This window comes from Crinia signifera, chromosome 5 (genome assembly GCF_055691185.1).
Source record: "Crinia signifera chromosome 5, ASM5569118v1, whole genome shotgun sequence".
NCBI lineage: Eukaryota > Metazoa > Chordata > Amphibia > Anura > Myobatrachidae > Crinia > Crinia signifera.
This window is the reverse complement of record NC_139221.1, coordinates 1,228,215-1,251,866: the sequence shown is the minus strand read 5'-3', so window position 1 is coordinate 1,251,866 and position 23,652 is coordinate 1,228,215. Positions and strand designations below refer to the sequence as shown.

At 55.1% G+C, this 23,652-nt stretch overlaps 1 long non-coding RNA gene across 1 annotated transcript in view; it reads right to left on the bottom strand.

The window, feature by feature from the left end:
- The window catches only part of LOC146079853 (uncharacterized), a 58,209-nt gene extending 43,215 nt beyond the window's left edge, over nt 1-14,994 (bottom strand). The window contains exons 1-2 of the long non-coding RNA XR_014474759.1: nt 12,954-14,994; nt 7,122-7,228 (exon numbers count right to left, since the gene is read on the bottom strand). This is a non-coding gene — a long non-coding RNA (uncharacterized LOC146079853). The remainder of the gene's footprint in view (nt 1-7,121; nt 7,229-12,953) is intronic.
- Between the last annotated feature and the right edge of the window lie 8,658 nt (nt 14,995-23,652).

Sequence of the window (23,652 nt, the reverse complement as noted above, 5' to 3'; positions counted from 1 at the left end):
TCAGTGCTGTGAGGCAGTAATGTAACCATTACACCGTCCGTAATGCCCTGTATATATAACACATGGTGGGGATAGAACCCATGACCGCAGCGCTGTGAGGCAGTAATGTAACCATTACACCGTCCGTACTGCCCCGTATATATAACACATGGTGGTAATGGAACCCATAACCTCAGTGCTGTGAGGCAGTAATGTAACCATTACACCGTCCGTACTGCCCTGTATATATAACACATGGTGGGGATAGAACCCATGACCTCAGTGCTATGAGGCAGTAATGCTAACCATTACACCGTCCGTACTGCCCCGTATATATCACACATGGTGGGAATAGAACCCATGACCTCAGTGCTGTGAGGCAGTAATGTAACCATTACACCATCCGTACTGCCCCGTATATATAACACATGGTGGGGATAGAACCCATGACCTCAGTGCTGTGACGCAGTAATGCTAACCATTACACCATCCGTACTGCCCTGTATATATAACACATGGTGGGGATAGAACCCATGACCTCAGTGCTGTGACGCAGTAATGTAACCATTACACCATCCGTACTGCCCCGTATATATAACACATGGTGGGGATAGAACCCATGACCTCAGCACTGTGAAGCAGTAATGTAACCATTACACCGTCCGTACTGCCCAGTATATATATAACACATGGTGGGGATAGAACCCATGACCTCAGTGCTGTGAGGCAGTAATGCTAACCATTACACCGTCCGTACTGCCCTGTATATCTAACACATGGTGGGGATAGAACCCATGACCGCAGCGCTGTGAGGCAGTAATGTAACCATTACACCGTCCGTACTGCCCCGTATATATAACACATGGTGGTAATGGAACCCATAACCTCAGTGCTGTGAGGCAGTAATGTAACCATTACACCGTCCGTACTGCCCTGTATATATAACACATGGTGGGGATAGAACCCATGACCTCAGTGCTGTGAGGCAGTAATGCTAACCATTACACTGTCCGTACTGCCCCGTATATATCACACATGGTGGGAATAGAACCCATGACCTCAGTGCTGTGAGGCAGTAATGTAACCATTACACCGTCTGTACTGCCCCGTATATATAACACATGGTGGGAATAGAACCCATGACCTCAGCACTGTGAGGCAGTAATGTAACCATTACATCATCCGTACTGCCCTGTATATATAACACATGGTGGGGATAGAACCAATGACCTCAGCGCTGTGAGGCAGTAATGTAACCATTACACTGTCCGTACTGCCCCGTATATATAACACATGGTGGGAATAGAACCTATGACCTCAGTGCTGTGACGCAGTAATGCTAACCATTACACCATCCGTACTGCCCCGTATATATAACACATGGTGGGGATAGAACCCATGACCTCAGCGCTGTGAGGCAGTAATATAACCATTACACCGTCCGTACTGCCCCGTACATATAACACATGGTGGGGATAGAACCCATGACCTCAGTGTTGTGAGGCAGTAATGTAACCATAACACCATCTGTACTGCCCCGTATATATAACACATGGTGGGGATAGAACCCATGTCCTCAGCGCTGTGAGGCAGTAATGTAACCATTACACCATCCATACTGCCCCGTATATATAACACATGGTGGGGATAGAACCCATGACCTCAGTGCTGTGAGGCAGTAATGCTAACCATTACACCGTCCGTACTGCCCCGTATATATAACACATAGTGGGGATAGAACCCATGTTCTCAGTGCTGTGAGGCAGTAATGTAACCATTACATCATCCGTACTGCCCTGTATATATAACACATGGTGGGGATAGAACCAATGACCTCAGCGCTGTGAGGCAGTAATGTAACCATTACACTGTCCGTACTGCCCCGTATATATAACACATGGTGGGAATAGAACCTATGACCTCAGTGCTGTGACGCAGTAATGCTAACCATTACACCATCCGTACTGCCCCGTATATATAACACATGGTGGGGATAGAACCCATGACCTCAGCGCTGTGAGGCAGTAATATAACCATTACACCGTCCGTACTGCCCCGTACATATAACACATGGTGGGGATAGAACCCATGACCTCAGTGTTGTGAGGCAGTAATGTAACCATAACACCATCTGTACTGCCCCGTATATATAACACATGGTGGGGATAGAACCCATGTCCTCAGCGCTGTGAGGCAGTAATGTAACCATTACACCATCCATACTGCCCCGTATATATAACACATGGTGGGGATAGAACCCATGACCTCAGTGCTGTGAGGCAGTAATGCTAACCATTACACCGTCCGTACTGCCCCGTATATATAACACATAGTGGGGATAGAACCCATGTTCTCAGTGCTGTGAGGCAGTAATGTAACCATTACACCGTCCGTACTGCCCTGTATATATAACACATGGTGGAGATAGAACCCATGACCTCAGCGCTGTGAGGCAGTAATGCTGACCATTACACCGTCCGTACTGCCCCGTATATATAACATATGGTGGGGATAACCCATGACCTTAGTGCTGTAAGGCAGTAATGTACCCATTACACGGTCCGTACTGCCCCGTATATATAACACATGGTGGGAATAGAACCCATGACCTCAGCGCTGTGAGGCAGTAATGTACCCATTACACGGTCCGTACTGCCCCGTATATATAACACATGGTGGGAATAGAACCCATGACCTCAGCGCTGTGAGGCAGTAATGTAACCATTACACCGTCCTTACTGCCCCGTATATATAACACAGTGGGGATAGAACCCATGACCTCAGCGCTGTGAGGCAGTAATGTAACCATTACACCATCCGTACTGCCCCGTATATATAACACATGGTGGGAATAGAACCCATGACCTCAGTGCTGTGAGGCAGTAATGTAACCATTACACCATCTGTACTGCCCTGTATATATAACACATGGTGGGAATAGAACCCATGACGTCAGTGCTGTGAGGCAGTGGTGGGAATAGAACCCACGTCAGTGCTGTGAGGCAGTAATGCTAACCATTACACCGTCCGTACTGCCCCGTATATATAACACATGGTGGGGATAGAACCCATGACGTCAGTGCTGTGAGGCAGTGGTGGGAATAGAACCCATGACCTCAGTGCTGTGAGGCAGTAATGTAACCATTACACCATCTGTACTGCCCCGTATATATAACACATGGTGGGGATAGAACCCATGTCCTCAGTGCTGTGAGGCAGTAATGCTAAGTATTACACCATCAGTACTGCCCCGTATATATAACACATGGTGGGAATAGAACCCATGACGTCATTGCTGTGAGGCAGTGGTGGGAATAGAACCCACGTCAGTGCTGTGAGGCAGTAATACTAACCATTACACCGTCTGTGCTGCCCCAAATGTGCAATGGCATTATAGTATGTGACAATGACCCTTATTCTGGTCGTCTCGCAAGGTGCATGTGCAGGTTTGGCTAGCCGTGTACGCTCGTGACCTTACGAGTAGAAATGGGCTAGCGAACTAACTCATGCAGAGTAAGCGTAATGTGGGCATATTGATGGGAGTGGCCACAAAACTGGGCGGTAACCAGAGCGTACACTGGAGTGGTGGCTACATGTGCAGGGCGGTGGCTTCGCCCCACTGTGCGTGGTCTGATCAAGCTCAAAATCACTTGCTCCGTAAAAGTAAGTCTCCCGCCTCGCAGGCCTGTCGCACTTATCTAGTTCAGCCATTTACACCCCTCTGCATTCTTATCTGCTATTATGTGCCAATTCCAAATCTGCAACCTTAACACACAATGCGCCTGTCATGTGGGACAATAGTACACACAAGTCGACATGTGTCAACTCTCATACTTGCATGCAAACAAAACATCATCACATTACACACATCTGTCCTCTCATGTATTGAAAAACCACTGCTGTGTTTGGGAACACACGAAAGACACATGTAATAAGGGTGGAGGCCCCCATGCAAAGGACATTTCCACGCCAGAAAAAACAAACTCCATCCCGCGAACACCAGCGGTGTAAAAAAGCTGCGGCTGAACAGAAGCGTAAAATGAGAAGCCGACAGCAGGACGGAGGACGACGGAGTGTGAGCCAGGAACTGACAGCCAGACGGAACAACCAAGAGGATGGGTAAGTAGGAGGTAGTGAGTGAGAAGCGAGGCAGAGAGTCAGAACGCAGGAGGCGACCAGGCGGCGCGTCTGACATCCCTGTAACTCGCAGTCACCACTTACAGCCGAGGTACTGCACGCTGTGTCTCCACACGCGTGCAGCAGACAATCGGCCGGTGACAAGGGACATCTGGCACACCTTTGCATGCACCATTCACCCCTCTTCCGAAAACCACTTACCATCAACTGCAATATTACTAAAGAGGTACCTGAAGACACCAAGTGGATCTGAGTTAACGGGACGCTGCGCTCATTTAGAAAATCTGAGCCCGTACATAAAAGACTCGATCTCATACTCCCTCTTCCCTCCCCTTACCCCCACCCCCCACACACAATATTTGGGAATTTCCTTTTTCTGGCATTTCGATTGGACCCAATTACCATATCCAATAGAGCATACACAGAACCCGATCAGATCAGACCGTGCGTCTGAGACATTGGGGGTTGGATGTGCATTAGAGACACTTTGTAATATTTCTTATGAACACTTGTGAATTACTGGTAGCCACATAGGTACCAGGAGTTATTGAGAATATATTCACTCGTATGTATGTTATATGTAAATTTATGCTTTTTCAAAGTTTAATAAGTAAAATATGTTTTGAAATCAACCATTGTATTATTAACACCAGATCCCACACAATATAACATATAGGCTGGGCGCAGCACTAAAAACCCATCACTATTAGGCCGGCTTGTCCGAAGGACGTCGGACCTAATCTACTGACAACTCCCCGGGGGGCGGTGTGTATCACACATGATTTGGCACTTGATGGGCCGAGTTTTGCATGTGATAAATTGCAAGCGCAGAGCCAGGCAGGGGACGCAGAGGCAGTTTACTCACTGGGCGGCGAGGTGACCAGATTGCCGGGTAGCATATGGGAAGCCGGGCAGGACCGGGCGTACATAGAAAAAAAACACACAGAAATGAATGGACAGCCAGTGATTGGCTGAGAGCTCTCTGACAGAGAGCTCTCAGCCAATCACTGACCATCCATTCATTTCTATGTGCACCCGCTGCTGTCCGGCTTCCCCCACGCTACAGGGTCTCTGGTACCCATCGCTGCGTTCACCGCCTGGACCACTGCCTCTCCTGCCCGGCTCCCTGCTTGTGGCGATCACCACCCAGGTCAGTGCGTCCACTGCTTCTTCTGCCCGGCTCCTTGCTACAGCCCGCCCCACTCAGCTCCCTGCTTCCCATACGCCACGTCCCCTGCCCGCCTCCAGGCTGCACACAAGATTTACCTCCGACCTCATGCGCATCGGGTCGGATGGGATCTCTGCACATACGATTTGGGCCGATTTCACTGCCCGATCCATCCGAATCGGGTGAAATAGGGCCCAAATCGCACAGTGTATGGGGGCCTTTAGTTTGTAGTGTAATTGGGGAAGGCAATTCGTTAATGGAATCGAATAAACAGCATAATGAGAGACTAATTGGTTAATGGGTTGAAAATTACTTCCGAGCGAATTTGTGCTGTGGCGTGAGAAACACTCGCAGAGCCTGTTCGCTCAGTCGCCCACTCGCCCGCCCGCTGGATGTCCGAGCGGACAGGCTGGTATCCGTGTAAACGCGTTAGCACGCCCCCTTTGTGTTTAGATTCGAACGGCTACGTGCGAATGTGTGTCCGAACGAGTCAACCAGAATAATGGCCAATGGGCCTTATTCAAGTTTACTCTTTCTGACAAAATCCTTCTTAGATGGACAAAACCATGTGCACTGCAGGGGGGCAGATGTAACATGTGCAGATAGAAATAGATTTGGTGATTTTTTTGGTGATTCTTTGCAGGGTAAATACTGGCTGCTTTATTTTAACACTGCAATATAGATCTCACTTTGAAGTAAAACCCCACCCAAATCTAATTAGATCTGCACAAAAGTTACATCTGCCCCCCTGCAGTGCACATGGTTTTGTTCATCTAAGAAGGATTTTGTCTGAAAGAGTGAACTCGAATAAGGCCCAATGTGTAATGAGCATTACGGGGTGTGGCATAATGTCCAGAGGGCATTATGGTATGCTACATAATATGTAATGGGCACTACGATGAACGGCATAAGGTGTTTAAGGGGTGTTACGGTCTACCTGGTGCAATGTGTATAAGTGGAACTGCTGTGTGGTGTAATGTGAATAACGGACACCACTGTGTGATGTAATGTGAATTAGTTTTATTATTATTTCCATGCCCCTTCCCATGAAGCCATGCTCCTAAATTGTTGGCATGCACTATCCATATTTTGTGTGTATGTGTGGTGTGTGTGTGTGGGGGGGGGGTACCAATTCCCTTTCTGGCAGAGGGCACCAGAATTAGGGATGCCAATCCCGGGGCATTTTTTCAATCCCGGGAATCAGGATTGAAAAATGCTCAATCCCGGGATTGGCATCTCTAATCAGTTTAGGCCAAAAAACACGCTACAAAGTCGCCCCGCACATTCATTTACTTACACCGGTGGCCGGGAGCAGGGCAGACATTCTGAAGACAGGAGCGGGAGGCAACGGCGGCGGTAACAGCAGCAGCAGCAGAGCCGCCCGGAGGGCGGGCGGCCGACGCTGCCAGGTCCGGTCCAGGTCAGAGATGATTCTGGAGCGGGTATGGGCAGTCCGACCTGCGCAGCCCATACCCGCTCCAGACTGCTGTCTGGGGATCAGGAACTCCTGGGTAGCGTCTGAGCACTCGCTTAGACGCTGCCCGGCATTAGATATGCGCATGCGCATATAATACCGATATCCCGGGATTGGAAGATCCAATCCCGGGATTCAAATCCCAGCGTTTATTACACACCCTTTTCCAGAGTGCACGCGCCTTTGGCATGTGCATAATTCGAGCCTTTTACATACCCCCACTTCCAAATTTCCACTTCGACCACTGCCTATAAGGCGGGTTCCAGAAATTTTCCAGGCTGGTTTCCCAAACCTAATCCGCCCCCCTGGCTATTTCTCAGGTTGTGATAAGACGTGGTGCAGGAGCAGCATTATTGGACTTACCACTCTGCAGCATCCTGAACCATGAAGCACCCTGCTCTGACGGCAGCCTGCACCTGGGACTCGTCGAAGCCCATCTCATACAGAGCCAGAAACAGCTGTCCAATAGTCTGTGGAAGAGGGAACAATGTCACTAACTTGCTGCATCACCCCCTCCCGTCACCTGCTGACCTCCGTGCCACCACACCTCCCGTCACCTGCTGAACTCCGTGCCACCACCCCTCCCTTCACCTGCTGACCTCCGTGCCACCACCCCTCCCGTCACCTGCTGACCTCCGTGACATCACCCCTCCCATCACATGCTGACCTCCGTGCCACCACCCCTCCCGTCACCACCTGACCTCCGTGCCACCACCCCTCCCGTCACCTGCTGACCTCCGTGCCACCACCCCTCCCGTCACCTGCTGACCTCCGTGCCACCACCCCTCCCGTCACCTGCTGACCTCCGTGCCACCACCCCTCCCGTCACCTGCTGACCATACGTGCCACCACCCCTCCCGTCACCTGCTGACCATACGTGCCACCACCCCTCCCATCACCTGCTGACCTCCGTGCCACCACCCCTCCCCTCACCTGCTGACCTCCGTGCCACCACCCCTCCCGTCACCTGCTGACCTCCGTGCCACCACCCCTCCCGTCACCTGCTGACCTCCGTGCCACCACCCCTCCCGTCACCTGCTGACCTCCGTGCCACCACCCCTCCCGTCACCTGCTGACCTCCGTGCCACCACCCCTCCCGTCACCTGCTGACCATACGTGCCACCACCCCTCCCGTCACCTGCTGACCTCCGTGCCACCACCCCTCCCGTCACCTGCTGACCTCCGTGCCACCACCCCTCCCGTCACCTGCTGACCTCCGTGCCACCACCCCTCCCGTCACCTGCTGACCTCCGTGCCACCACCCCTCCCGTCACCTGCTGACCATACGTGCCACCACCCCTCCCGTCACCTGCTGACCTCCGTGCCACCACCCCTCCCGTCACCACCTGACCTCCGTGCCACCACCCCTCCCGTCACCTGCTGACCTCCGTGCCACCACCCCTCCCGTCACCTGCTGACCTCCGTGCCACCACCCCTCCCATCACCTGCTGACCTCCGTGCCACCACACCTCCCGTCACCTGCTGACCTCCGTGCCACCACCCCTCCCGTCACCTGCTGACCTCCGTGCCACCACCCCTCCCGTCACCTGCTGACCTCCGTGACACCACCCCTCCCGTCACCTGCTGACCTCCGTGCCACCACCCCTCCCGTCACCTGCTGACCTCCGTGCCACCTCCCATCACCTGCTGACCTCCGTGCCACCACCCCTTCCTTCACCTGCTGACCTCCGTGCCACCACTTCTCCCGTCACCTGCTGACCTCCGTGCCACCACCCCTTCCTTCACCTGCTGACCTCCGTGCCACCACCCCTCCCGTCACCTGCTGACCTCCGTGCCACCACCCCTTCCTTCACCTGCTGACCTCCGTGCCACCACCCCTCCCGTCACCTGCTGACCTCCGTGCCACCACCCCTCCCATCACCTGCTGACCTCCGTGCCACCACACCTCCCGTCACCTGCTGACCTCCGTGCCACCACCCCTCCCGTCACCTGCTGACCTCCGTGCCACCACCCCTCCCGTCACCTGCTGACCTCCGTGCCACCACCCCTCCCGTCACCTGCTGACCTCCATGCCACCACCCCTCCCGTCCCCTGCTGACCTCCGTGCCACCTCCCATCACCTGCTGACCTCCGTGCCACCACCCCTTCCTTCACCTGCTGACCTCCGTGCCACCACCCCTCCCGTCACCTGCTGACCTCCGTGCCACCACCCCTTCCTTCACCTGCTGACCTCCGTGCCACCACCCCTCCCGTCACCTGCTGACCTCCATGACATCACCCCTCCCGTCACCTGCTGACCTCCGTGCCACCACCCCTCCCATCACCTGCTGACCTCCGTGCCACCACCCCTCCCGTCACCTGCTGACCTCCGTGACATCACCCCTCCCGTCACCTGCTGACCTCCGTGCCACCACCCCTCCCGTCACGTGCTGACCTCCGTGCCACCACCCCTCCCGTCACCTGCTGACCTCCGTGCCACCACCCCTCCCGTCACCTGCTGACCTCCGTGCCACCACCCCTCCCGTCACCTGCTGACCTCCGTGCCACCACCCCTCCCGTCACCTGCTGACCTCCGTGCCACCACCCCTCCCGTCACCTGCTGACCTCCGTGCCACCACCCCTCCCGTCACCTGCTGACCTCCGTGCCACCACCCCTCCCTTCACCTGCTGACCTCCGTGCCACCACCCCTCCCGTCACCTGCTAACCTCCGTGCCACCACCCCTCCCGTCACCACCTGACCTCCGTGCCACCACCCCTCCCGTCACCTGCTGACCTCCGTGCCACCACCCCTCCCGTCACCTGCTGACCTCCGTGCCACCACCCCTCCCGTCACCTGCTGACCTTCGTGCCACCACCCCTCCCGTCACCTGCTGACCTCCGTGACATCACCCCTCCCATCACATGCTGACCTCCGTGCCACCACCCCTCCCGTCACCTGCTGACCTCCGTGCCACCACCCCTCCCGTCACCTGCTGACCTCCGTGCCACCACCCCTCCCGTCACCTGCTAACCTCCGTGCCACCACCCCTCCCGTCACCACCTGACCTCCGTGCCACCACCCCTCCCGTCACCTGCTGACCTCCGTGCCACCACCCCTCCCGTCACCTGCTGACCTCCGTGCCACCACCCCTCCCGTCACCTGCTGACCTCCGTGCCACAACCCCTCCCGTCACCTGCTGACCTCCGTGCCACCACCCCTCCCATCACATGCTGACCTCCGTGCCACCACCCCTCCCGTCACCTGCTGACCTCCGTGCCACCACCCCTCCCGTCACCTGCTGACCTCCGTGCCACCACCCCTCCCATCACCTTCTGACCTCCGTGCCACCACCCCTCCCATCACCTTCTGACCTCCGTGACATCACCCCTCCCATCACATGCTGACCTCCGTGACATCACCCCTCCCATCACATGCTGACCTCCGTGCCACCACCCCTCCCGTCACCTGCTGACCTCCGTGCCACCACCCCTCCCGTCACCTGCTGACCTCCGTGCCACCACCCCTCCCGTCACCTGCTGACCTCCGTGCCACCACCCCTCCCGTTACCTTCTGACCTCCGTGACATCACCCCTCCCATCACATGCTGACCTCCGTGCCACCACACCTCCCCTCAATTGCTGACCTCTGTGCCACCACCCCTCCCGTCACCTGCTGACCTCCGTGCCACCACCCCTCCCGTCACCTGCTGACCTCCGTGCCACCACCCCTCCCGTCACCTGCTGACCTCCGTGCCACCACCCCTCCCGTCACCTGCTGACCTCCGTGCCACCACACCTCCCGTCACCACCTGACCTCCGTGCCACCACCCCTCCCGTCACCTGCTGACCTCCGTGCCACCACCCCTCCCGTCACCTGCTGACCACCGTGCCATCACCCCTCCAGTCACCTACTGATCTATGTGCCACCACCCATCCCGTCACTTGCTGGCCTGCATGGCACCACCCCTCCTGACACTTGCTGGCCTCCATGGCACCACCCCTCCTGCCACTACATTAAACCACCTCCCACTGTGGTCACTTCCTGACACCTGTGTGAGCAAGTCCACACCAAATTGCCCCACCACTGCCATTTACTGACATGTGTCTGCACTCCCCCCCCCCACAATAATTGCCACTTTCTGACATGTGTCTGTACCCCCCCAATAACTGGCACCTGTGTGAGCAACTACACAACTAACTTCCACTTACTGACATGTGTCTGCACCCCCCCCCCAATAACTGGCACCTGTGTGAGCAACTACACAACTAACTTCCACTTACTGACATGTGTCTGCACCCCCCCCCCCAATAACTGGCACCTGTGTGAGCGACTATGCACCAAACTGCCACTTACTGACATGTGTCTGTACCCACCCAATAACTGGAACCTGTGAGTGACTACACCAAAAACTGCCACTTACTGACATGTGTCTGTACCCCCCAATATCTGGCACCTGTGTGAGGGACTACACACCTAACTGCCACTTACTGACATGTGTCTGTAGCCCCCCCAATAACTGGCATCTGTGTGAGCAGCTACACACCAAACTGCCATTCATTGACATGTGTCTGCACCTCCCCCCCCAATAACTGGCACCTGTGCGAGCATGTGTCTGGCACCTGAACTGACATGTGTCTGTAGCCCCCCCCCCCCCCCAATAACTGGCACCTGTGCGAGCATGTGTCTGGCACCTGAACTGACATGTGTCTGTAGCCCCCCCCCCCCCAATAACTGGCACCTGTGTGAGCGACTACACACCAAACTGCCACGTGTCTGTGCCACAGTCACCATATCTCCCCACCTCCATCAATGACATCTGTACCATCTCTCTCCACCTACCAGTACTGACACCTGTACCATCTCTCTCCACCTACCAGTACTGACACCTGTACCATATCTCTCCACCTACCAGTACCGACACCTGTACCATATCTCTCCACCTACCAGTACCGACACCTGTACCATCTCTCTCCACCTACCAGTACCGACACCTGTACCATATCACTCCACCTACCAGTACCGACACCTGTACCATCTCTCTCCACCTACCAGTACCGACACCTGTACCATCTCTCTCCACCTACCAGTACTGACACCTGTACCATCTCTCTCCACCTACCAGTACCGACACCTGTACCATATCTCTCCACCTACCAGTACTGACACCTGTGCCATCTCTCTCCACCTACCAGTACCGACACCTGTACCATATCTCTCCACCTACCATTACTGACACCTGTACCATAACTCTCCACCTACCAGTACTGACACCTGTACCATATCTCTCCACCTACCAGTACTGACACCTGTACCATATCTCTCCACCTACCAGTACTGACACCTGTACCATCTCTCTCCACCTACCAGTACTGACACCTGTACCATATCTCTCCACCTACCAGTACTGACACCTGTACCATCTCTCTCCACCTACCAGTACTGACACCTGTACCATATCTCTCCACCTACCAGTACTGACACCTGTACCATCTCTCTCCACCTACCAGTACCGACACCTGTACCATATCTCTCCACCTACCAGTACTGACACCTGTGCCATCTCTCTCCACCTACCAGTACCGACACCTGTACCATATCTCTCCACCTACCAGTACTGACACCTGTGCCATATCTCTCCACCTACCAGTACCGACACCTGTACCATATCTCTCCACCTACCAGTACCGTCACCTGTGCCATATCTCTCCACCTACCATTGCTAACACCTGTGCCATATCTCTCCACCTACCATTATGGACTCCTGTAAATGTAAGAAGGTGAGTGTCTACCACATACTACAGACACCTGTATGGGTAGATGAGACCACACCACAACACCCCACCCACTATATCATCCAATCCACTGTAACTGACACCTGTGTCCACAGGAGAGTCACAACCACCAGTGTGATCAGGAGAGTCACAACCACCAGTGTGATCAGGAGAGTCTGCACCATATGGCCAAATCATCAGAAACTGTCATGTACGGAGACCAAGGTGAAGAGTCTCCAAAGCAAGATAAGACTGGAGAATGACATACTGTAGATAGCCAATCACAGTGACTTGTACATCGTATGCTCAGTCTGTCACACAAACAGGGATCCATCGTTATATGGGAAGGGGGTTCCCTGTCTGCAATAATCGGATGGACTCATCACCTATTATTAACAGAAGGCCTGATGTACATCCAGGGGCAACTAACATTAGTTCTGTGTAAAGATAGGGACATCACTATCGAGTCCCCACTGTCTCACCCCACGTTCTGCAGATGCTTCCATCGCGCACTCAGGAGATGCACCGTGGGTCACTCTCTGAAAAAAGAGATCTCCCAGTCTCTACTTCCAGATGTCTCTTAGTCTAGATCATACACTCTCACATACTCACCCCCGTATCCACATTCAGGGATAAATAAATGTATCTCTTGTCTCTCACACTCCGCAGTCTCTCTATATACCCATCTGTCTCTCACACTCTGCAGTCTCTCTATATACCCAGCTGTCTCTCACACACTGCAGTCTCTCTATATACCCAGCTGTCTCTCACACACTGCAGTCTCTCTATATACCCAGCTGTCTCTCACACTCCGCAGTCTCTCTATATACCCAGCTGTCTCTCACACTCCGCAGTCTCTCTATATACCCAGCTGTCTCTAACACACTGCAGTCTCTCTATATACCCAGCTGTCTCTCACACACTGCAGTCTCTCTATATACCCAGCTGTCTCTCACACTCCGCAGTCTCTCTATATACCCAGCTGTCTCTCACACTCCGCAGTCTCTCTATATACCCAGCTGTCTCTCACACTCCGCAGTCTCTCTATATACCCATCTGTCTCTCACACTCTGCAGTCTCTCTATATACCCAGCTGTCTCTCACACTCCGCAGTCTCTCTATATACCCAGCTGTCTCTCACACACTGCAGTCTCTCTATATACCCAGCTGTCTCTCACACTCCGCAGTCTCTCTATATACCCAGCTGTCTCTCACACTCCGCAGTCTCTCTATAAACCCAGCTGTCTCTCACACACTGCAGTCTCTCTATATACCCAGCTGTCTCTCACACACTGCAGTCTCTCTATATACCCAGCTGTCTCTCACACACTGCAGTCTCTCTATATACCCAGCTGTCTCTCACACTCTGCAGTCTCTATATACCCAGCTGTCTCTCACACCCTGCAGTCTCTCTATATACCCAGCTGTCTCTCACACCCTGCAGTCTCTCTATATACCCAGCTGTCTCTCACACACTGCAGTCTCTCTATATACCCAGCTGTCTCTCACACACTGCAGTCTCTCTATATACCCAGCTGTCTCTCACACACTGCAGTCTCTCTATATACCCAGCTGTCTCTCACACTCTGCAGTCTCTATATACCCAGCTGTCTCTCACACACTGCAGTCTCTCTATATACCCAGCTGTCTCTCACACTCTGCAGTCTCTCTATATACCCAGCTGTCTCACACACTGCAGTCTCTATATACCCAGCTGTCTCTCACACACTGCAGTCTCTCTATATACCCAGCTGTCTCTCACACTCTGCAGTCTCTCTATATACCCAGCTGTCTCTCACACTCTGCAGTCTCTCTATATACCCAGCTGTCTCTCACACACTGCAGTCTCTATATACCCAGCTGTCTCTCACACACTGCAGTCTCTCTATATACCCAGCTGTCTCTCACACACTGCAGTCTCTATATACCCAGCTGTCTCTCACACACTGCAGTCTCTCTATATACCCAGCTGTCTCTCACACTCTGCAGTCTCTCTATATACCCAGCTGTCTCTCACACTGCAGTCTCTATATAACCAGCTGTCTCTCACACTCTGCAGTCTCTCTATATACCCAGCTGTCTCTCACACACTGCAGTCTCTCTATATACCCAGCTGTCTCTCACACACTGCAGTCTCTCTATATACCCAGCTGTCTCTCACACACTGCAGTCTCTATATATACCCAGCTGTCTCTCACACTCTGCAGTCTCTATATACCCAGCTGTCTCTCACACTGCAGTCTCTATATAACCAGCTGTCTCTCACACTCTGCAGTCTCTCTATATACCCAGCTGTCTCTCACACACTGCAGTCTCTCTATATACCCAGCTGTCTCTCACACTCTGCAGTCTCTATATACCCAGCTGTCTCTCACACTGCAGTCTCTATATAACCAGCTGTCTCTCACACTCTGCAGTCTCTCTATATACCCAGCTGTCTCTCACACTCTGTACTTGAAGTTTCACACTCCGCAGCAGTCTCTGATTTCCTTGTTTGTTGGTGAGTATTTTTGATCGCTGATTGGACATTCTTTGTGCCACTCACACCTTGCTATTGGCTGATTGCATGCTGCCGCTCTGTCCCCGCCCACATGTAGAGGCTGTCACGCCCCCCTGCTCGACGTCAGTGTTTATCCCGACTGCAACTGTAGAAATTCCCCATCCGGCATTGAGGGAGGGGGCAGAGCCACCCTGTGATTGGACAATCTGCTTCTGAGTGACAAGCCTAGTAATACGGAGTGGCTCGCACCCTGTGCTCAAGGAGAATTCACTAAACTTTATTGACAGCAAACATAATTCAGAGTGACTGACACCTCCTCTCCCTGCGTAGTGCGTACCGACTACTGAGTGAGAGTAGGTGCATTGCCAGGTCTGTGCCAGCACTGCCAGGTCACCTAGTACAGAACATGCTATGCCCAGCTGCCCCTGACATCAGTTACCTTCATCACTGCGTGGAGAGACTAGCACAAACTCTGACAGTAGCTGACTGCCTCCTGCTGGACACTTTATGAATTGCAAGGGGATTTGTCCAGGTCACAGAGTAATGGCTGAATCCGGGTTCCCCTGATCAACCTGTGTGTACCCGGTAGAAGCCTCTGATAGGGCAAGGAGAGTAGCCATGTGGGAAGGGTGGAGGAGCATCTAGGGGGGTGGTGGTGCACATGTAGCAGCCATGGGGGAGGGGTGACTGTAAGGAAGGGGAGCACCTGGAGGTGTGCATATGGAGCAGCCATGGGTGAGGGTTGATGGTAAAGGAAGGGGATCACCTTGGGGGTTTGCATATGGAGCAGCCATGGGTGAGGGGTGGTGGTAAGGGAGGGGATCACCTGGGGGTGTGCATATGGAGCAGCCATAGGGGATGGGTGGTGGTAAGGGAGGGGAGCACCTGGGGGTGTGCACATGGAACAGCCATGGGGGAGGGGTGACTGTAAGGAAGGGGAGCACCTGGGGGTGTACATATGGAGCAGCCATGGGGGAGGGGTGGTGGTGGTAAGGGAGGGGAGCACCTGGGGGTGTGCATATGGAGCAGCTATGGGGGAGGGGTGACTGCAAGGAAGGGGAGCACCTGGGGGTTTGCATATGGAGCAGCCATAGGGGATGGGTGGTGGTAAGGGAGGGGAGCACCTGGGGGTGTGCATATGGAGCAGCCATAGGGGATGGGTGGTGGTAAGGGAGGGGAGCACCTGGGGGTGTGCATATGGAGCAGCCATGGGTGAGGGTTGATGGTAAGGGAGGGGAGCACCTGGGGGGTTTGCATATGGAGCAGCCATGGGTGAGGGGTGGTGGTAAGGGAGTGGAGCACCTGGGGGTGTGCACATGGAACAGCCATGGGGGAGGGGTGACTGTAAGGAAGGGGAGCACCTGGGGGTGTGCATATGGAGCAGCCATGGGTGAGGGGTGATGGTAAGGGAGGGGAGCACCTGGGGGTGTGTATATGGAGCAGCTATGGGGGAGGGGTGACTGTAAGGAAGGGGAGCACCTGGGGGTTTGCATATGGAGCAGCCATAGGGGATGGGTGGTGGTAAGGGAGGGGAGCACCTGGGGGTGTGCATATGGAGCAGCCATGGGTGAGGGTTGATGGTAAGGGAGGGGAGCACCTGGGGGGTGTGCATATGGAGCAGCCATGGGTGAGGGGTGGTGGTAAGGGACGGGATCACCTGGGGGTGTGCATATGGAGCAGCCATGGGTGAGGGCTGATGGTAAGGGAGGGGAGCACCTGGGGGTGTGCATATGCATATGGAGCAGCAATGGGGGATGGGTGGTGGTAAGGGAGGGGAGTACCTGGGGATGTGCATGTGGAACAGCCATAGGGGATGGGTGGTGGTAAGGGAGGGGAGCACCTGGGGGTGTGCATATGGAGCAGCCATAGGGGATAGGTGGTGGTAAGGGAGGGGAGCACCTGGGGGTGTGCACATGGAACAGCCATGGGGGAGGGGTGACTGTAAGGAAGGGGAGCACCTGGGGGTGTGCATATGGAGCAGCCATGGGTGAGGGGTGATGGTAAGGGAGGGGAGCACCTGGGGGTGTGCATATGGAGCAGCCATAGGGGATGGGTGGTGGTGGTAAGGGACGGGAGCACCCGGGGGTGTGCATATGGAGCAGCCATAGGGGATGGGTGGTGGTAAGGGAGGGGAGCACCTGGGGGTGTGCATATGATTATGGAGCAGCAATGGGGAATGGGTGGTGGTACGGGTGGGGAGTACCTGGGGGTGTGCATATGGAACAGCCATAGGGGATGGATGGTGGTAAGGGAGGGGAGCACCTGGGGGTGTGCATATGGAGCAGCCATGGGGGATGGGTGGTGGTAAGGGAGGGGAGCACCTGGGGTTGTGCATATGGAGCAGCCATAGGGGATGGGTGGTGGTAAGGGAGGGGAGCACCTGGGGGTGTGCATACGGAACAGCCATAGGGGATGGGTGGTGGTAAGGGAGGGGAAGGGAGCACCTTGGGGTGTGCATATGGAGCAGCCATGGGGTAGGGGTGACGGTAAGGAACGGGAGCACCTGGGGGTGTGCATATGATTATGGAGCAGCAATGGGGGATGGGTGGTGGTAAGGGAGGGGCGTACCTGGGGTTGTGCATATTAAGCAGCCATGGGGGAGGAGTGATGGTAAGGAAGGGGAGCACCTGGGGGTGTGCATATGGAGCAGCTTTGGGGGAGGGGTGATGGTAAGGGAGGGGAGCACCTGGGGGTGTCCATATGGAGCAGCCATGGGTGAGGGGGTGATGGTAACGGAGGGGAGCACCTGGGGGTGTGCATATGGAGCAGCCATGGGTGAGGTGTGATGGTAAGGGAGGGGAGCACCTGGGGGTGTGCATATGATTATGGAGCAGCAATGGGGGATGGGTGGTGGTAAGGGAGGGGAGTACCTGGGGGTGTGCATATGGAACAGCCATAGGGGATGGGTGGTGGTAAGGGAGGGGAGCACTTGGGGGTGTGCACATGGAGCAGCCATGGGGGAGGGGTGACGGTAAGGAACGGGAGCACCTGGAGGGTGTACATATGATTATGGAGCAGCAATGGGGGATGGGTGATGGTAAGGAAGGGGAGCACCTGGGGTTGTGCATATGGAGCAGCCATGGGGGAGGAGTGATGGTAAGGAAGGGGAGCACCTGGGGGTGTCTATATGGAGCAGCCATGGGGGATGGGTGGTGGTAAGGGAGGGGAGCACCTGGGGTGTCCATATGGAGCAGCCATGGGGGAGGGGTGATGGTAAGGAAGGGGAGCACCTGGGGGTGTGCATATGGAGCAGCCATGGGGGAAGGGTGGTGGTAAGGGAGGGGAGCACCTGGGGGGTGTGCATATGGAGCATCCATGGGGGAGGGGTGGTGGAAGTAAGGGAGGGGAGTGTAAGGACTCCCGGGCTCATGGGTGCATGTCGGGACCTAGCGCTCGTATCCGCCTTGAGAAAGGCAGTGTTTACAGCATTTGCACAGTCCCGGGAGAACTTCAGTTCGCGGATCACACAGTAAGGCCACAAAAGCAAGGTACAAAGCGCACCTTTATTTCATATTAACAGTACATGAAAACCATAACCACACCACTAACACTACACAATACAGGTAGCCTACAATATACACAGCACACACTAACTATATCAGAACCACACAAAGGTGAACACCTCCCCTTCCCTTCCACAGTCAATAGTCACCTTGGGCAGTCTCTGAGCTGAGGCTGGTGGGGCCTTGGTGAGGGGGGAATGCGGAACCCCAGCGGAGGTACGGGCTCCACTGAGCCAAGGCCGATGCCCGCTGCCGGTCCTGCAGGTGATGAATCCCAGCCGCTTGGCCTGTGGGTGCCGTCGGGGTGCTGGCACGCTGGAGGCAACCGCTGGCTGTGGTATGGGGTCCACTGCGCCAGGGCCGACTGCCCACTGCTGGTCCTGCAGGTGATGAATCCCAGCCGCTTGGCCTGTGGGTGCCGTCGGGGTGCTGGCACGCTGGATGCAACCGCTGGCTGTGGTATGGGGTCCACTGCGCCAGGGCCGACTGCCCACTGCTGAAGTTCTGGTGGGGTCTGGAGGGAACTCAGCTTCCTCCCCTGGGATCCTGCCTCGCCGGGTCAGGGATCCTGGATGGATGCAGAAAGTTTAACCCAGAGCTGTTGTTTCAGCCCATTTTATCCTTGAGTTCTGTGACCGGATTGGTTGTTGCTTGAAGCCTGAGATGTAAATGCCCCTGAGTCCTGTGTAGGGATTGGCTGCTGCTGTAGCCCTGCCAACTTGCTGTTCTCTGGGACTCTCTGGCCCCCTGCTGGTCTGGTGCCGGCCAGTCTATAACAAGTCCCCGGGGAGAACAAAAGGCCAGGAACCATTGCTGATAAGGGGGCGGCCCCGGTGTGAAGTCAAAACAGACCCTGTTGTTGGTTGTGAAGTCTCAGCCTATTCAGCTTGCTGATGCTTCCTGTGAGGGGGGATGAGATAGGGGGGTGTCGGCTGTCCGCATTAGCCAACAAGATATTACACACATGCAATAAACCATACATTACTGTGATAGAGACATATCAGGCTCAGGAGTATATGCCCTGATGGGCGCAATACTTATAAACACGCGGTACTATTTCCCATCGCAGGCAGACATCTGGTATGTAATAAAGTCCGGTCCTAGTACTATAGAACACACAGTCCTGTGGAAGGCTCTATTAGTGTGAGAGGCACGGCTCCCATGAGATGGCAGGCAGGGAATTGTATTGGGAAAATGTTGTTAATTCAGGTAAGAGAGTGTCTGGGTCTCTGGGCTATATTTAGGAATCTTGGGGTGCCTACCCCCTCATGATCCAGGTGGGGGTGCCCAGAGGGTGGATCATGACATACCTCCCCCTTCCTAAATCCGGTCCGAGGGGCTGGCTCCCAGATCGGAGCCAGTCAGGATGACCGGGCCCAGTGATCTCCTGGAGGCGTGATTCCGCTCCTCCTGCTCTGGATGAGGGGGGTCCGAGGTCAGCAGTTCACCATGTGTAACCCGCATTCCAGTACCCCAGTTACAGGGTTTGCCCCTGTCATGTGGAAATCTTTCCTTCTCTCCTGCCTGTTTGGTTGGCCCTCCTCCCTCCGCCTCTGGCGCAACTGGGAGGGGCCCGATCGGTGTACACAGGCTACAATCCGGAAACCTGGCTGCGGATTCTGCTCTTAACAACAGCGCCGACGTTGGCTGCAGGGGAGCAGTGGGTAACAACGATGCTTCTCCCAAAACTTCAAAAGCCTTCACAGTCACCCCACTTGGGCCTGAAACCTCCCCCAGCCCCTGAAGCTGCTGGGCCTCCCCTGGGCAACCTTCCATCCATGTCTGTTCATCCACCTTGCAGGGCCTCAGCACACTCTGCCCCCACCTGCCCTCAGCAGTAGGCAGCGGTCCTGAGGATTCTCCTTCACACAATGGCTGCAGAGAAGCAGGGGGTATCCGCAAGTCTCCCCCTGATTTTCCCACAATCCCCCCCCTTGGGTCGAACACCTCCCCCAGCCCTTTGAACAATAACTGCTGGGCCTCCCCTGGGCAAACTTCCATCTTCCCCAGGGTGCACTGCTTCCCCAGCCTTGCTATGAGAGGGACTGGTGGGGTGGCATTGTACGGCAGCACTGCTGGCATCTCCCTTACAGCCCCAGGTGCAAACTCACATTCTCTTGCTCGTGCCATGCTGGGTAGTGAGGTGTCTTCCTCTGAGGTGCAGGGGGGTGATGAGCTATGCCTCTGACCATCCCCTCCATGTTTGCTAGCTTGGCTGCCTGTTTGCTGCAGCGGCTCCCCGGGCACATAATTACAGTCAGTCACTCTTGCAGGGGATTCACAGAAGTGCTGCACCCCAGCCTCTACTCCCTGCTCTGGCACCCCGGTCACATACCTGCCTTTTGACTCCAGATCCTCCTGGCTCTGATGGCTAAGTGGGAACAGTCCTGGATAATCCTCCTGGGGTGGTAGAGTGGCAGAGCACACACCAGACACACTTCCTTCCATCTCCCCCTGCTGAATATGCTGGGGCTCCTGGGGCAAGATGCCCTCATTCGCTGGGCCGCTGGTGGTCATGTAGGGGAGAAGTACTGCCCCCTCTGCTGGGGCACAATCATTGTAGACCCCCTGGCCACTAGTTTCAAAGTCTCCATCTCCCACGTCTGCAAAAGGGAAGATGTACTGCCATTCTTCCTGGGGTGCCTTTTTTGGGTGCACCCCCATCCTTTGGCTAGCTGCTTGGAGCAGTGGCTGGCCACTGCTTTGTACCTCCTGTGGCGAGGACTCAGCCATCACAGTCCCAGCCTCCGAGATCTGCTCTGCTCTGGGGCTAGTCTCTGGGGCAGCCCCTGCACTGTATACTGGCACTGCTCCATCTATCCCGGGCTCCGTGTGCACCAGTCCATCATCCCCATGTGGGGCCACAGTGCCCAGCTCCGCCACACTACTTGGCACAATGCAGGGGGAATAAATATCCCCTCCCCGATATCCATCTGCCACAATCACAGTCCATGATGTTAGGGCTCCTTTAGAGTCCGGGGTCCCTGGTGCGATATCACAGGGACACTCCACAGCTAGTTCCTCATTTCCCAACTCACTGAATGGGAACAGTTCTGTGATTTCTCCCTGTGTCAGTGGGAGATCTAGTTCTGTGGCTCTCTGAGGATGCATAAGCTGCAGCAGCCGACGTTCCTCTGCCTCCACCCTCTGACACTGGTCCAGCCACTCTGGGGAATTCAGCTGTCCCTGTGCCAGGGCGACCCTCTCTGCATTATCATAACAGTGCAGAAGACACTGTAACTGCTCCTGGACACTTCTCAGTTCTCCTGGACACAGGACATAGTTCCTATACACGCTGAATGCATGTAGCGGGTCCTCTTGTTGCTCGTACACCCATCGGATGAGAGTGCAGTGTGAGCGGCCTTCAGGGGGTGTGCTGCATCGTAGCCTCCATTCGTCAGTTAGGTCCTTCAGACTCATTCTCGCTAATGGAGCTCCAGATTCTGCAGGCCACAGTTCCTCTGCCTCCCCCCCTGGGATCTCGGTAGTGGACCCCTCGGTCATCCACCCCGGTGGCACCATCAACTCCTCCTCCCTTTGAGTTCTCTTTGCGGGCTCCTTCCCAGGACCCACATTACCCGGTGCTGGCACGCTGGCCTCAGCGATCCGGCTTCTATGCATTAGCTGATGCGTGGCGTTACTTACTTCTGTGACAAAAGCCTTCCACGCCACCGTATGCAGCAGGTTTCCTGCAGCAGCCTCAGATACATACTGCTTAAATTCATCGGTCAGGTAAGCTGCTTTCTCCTCTGTAGTAGCACCTGTCCATACATTAATCCACCGATATGCTGCTTCCCAATCCTCCCAGAGGGGCTGCATCAGCGTGGATGGGCTTCTCCAGTCCCATTCCTCAGCCAGAAGACTCCATGACGATTCCTCATCTATGAGCCTCACTGCTCTGGGTGACTGTGGGCACCTCTTGCCTCTCTTTGGACGTCTCTGTCCTTTTCCTGGAGCCATTCTCCACACGGGCTGCACTCGTAGAGCTTGGTCAGCGTCACTTGCTGGACCCCCTTACGTCAGCTTCCGTTTCTGGGCCACGGCACACTCCGCCGTTCCCTCGCTTGCAGGGATTGTCCCCTGGACAAGCCGTCACTTAAGCGGAATTCTTCCCTCGCTTAATGCCCTCACAAATTATCCTTTTTCTCCTCCCCGGCATCCCTGCTAGGGTTACAAGAGCTCACCTCTGTGTGGTTCTATACTACTGGTTATGGGCTATTGCGCCAACAGAACCTGGCCGTATAACGATACGGGCCCCTGGTTCTGCCTGGTCTACAGGACTGTGTGATCCCCACTGCTTGCCACCAATTGTAAGGACTCCCGGGCTCATGGGTGCATGTCGGGACCTAGCGCTCGTATCCGCCTTGAGAAAGGCAGTGTTTACAGCATTTGCACAGTCCCGGGAGAACTTCAGTTCGCGGATCACACAGTAAGGCCACAAAAGCAAGGTACAAAGCGCACCTTTATTTCATATTAACAGTACATGAAAACCATAACCACACCACTAACACTACACAATACAGGTAGCCTACAATATACACAGCACACACTAACTATATCAGAACCACACAAAGGTGAACACCTCCCCTTCCCTTCCACAGTCAATAGTCACCTTGGGCAGTCTCTGAGCTGAGGCTGGTGGGGCCTTGGTGAGGGGGGAATGCGGAACCCCAGCGGAGGTACGGGCTCCACTGAGCCAAGGCCGATGCCCGCTGCCGGTCCTGCAGGTGATGAATCCCAGCCGCTTGGCCTGTGGGTGCCGTCGGGGTGCTGGCACGCTGGAGGCAACCGCTGGCTGTGGTATGGGGTCCACTGCGCCAGGGCCGACTGCCCACTGCTGGTCCTGCAGGTGATGAATCCCAGCCGCTTGGCCTGTGGGTGCCGTCGGGGTGCTGGCACGCTGGATGCAACCGCTGGCTGTGGTATGGGGTCCACTGCGCCAGGGCCGACTGCCCACTGCTGAAGTTCTGGTGGGGTCTGGAGGGAACTCAGCTTCCTCCCCTGGGATCCTGCCTCGCCGGGTCAGGGATCCTGGATGGATGCAGAAAGTTTAACCCAGAGCTGTTGTTTCAGCCCATTTTATCCTTGAGTTCTGTGACCGGATTGGTTGTTGCTTGAAGCCTGAGATGTAAATGCCCCTGAGTCCTGTGTAGGGATTGGCTGCTGCTGTAGCCCTGC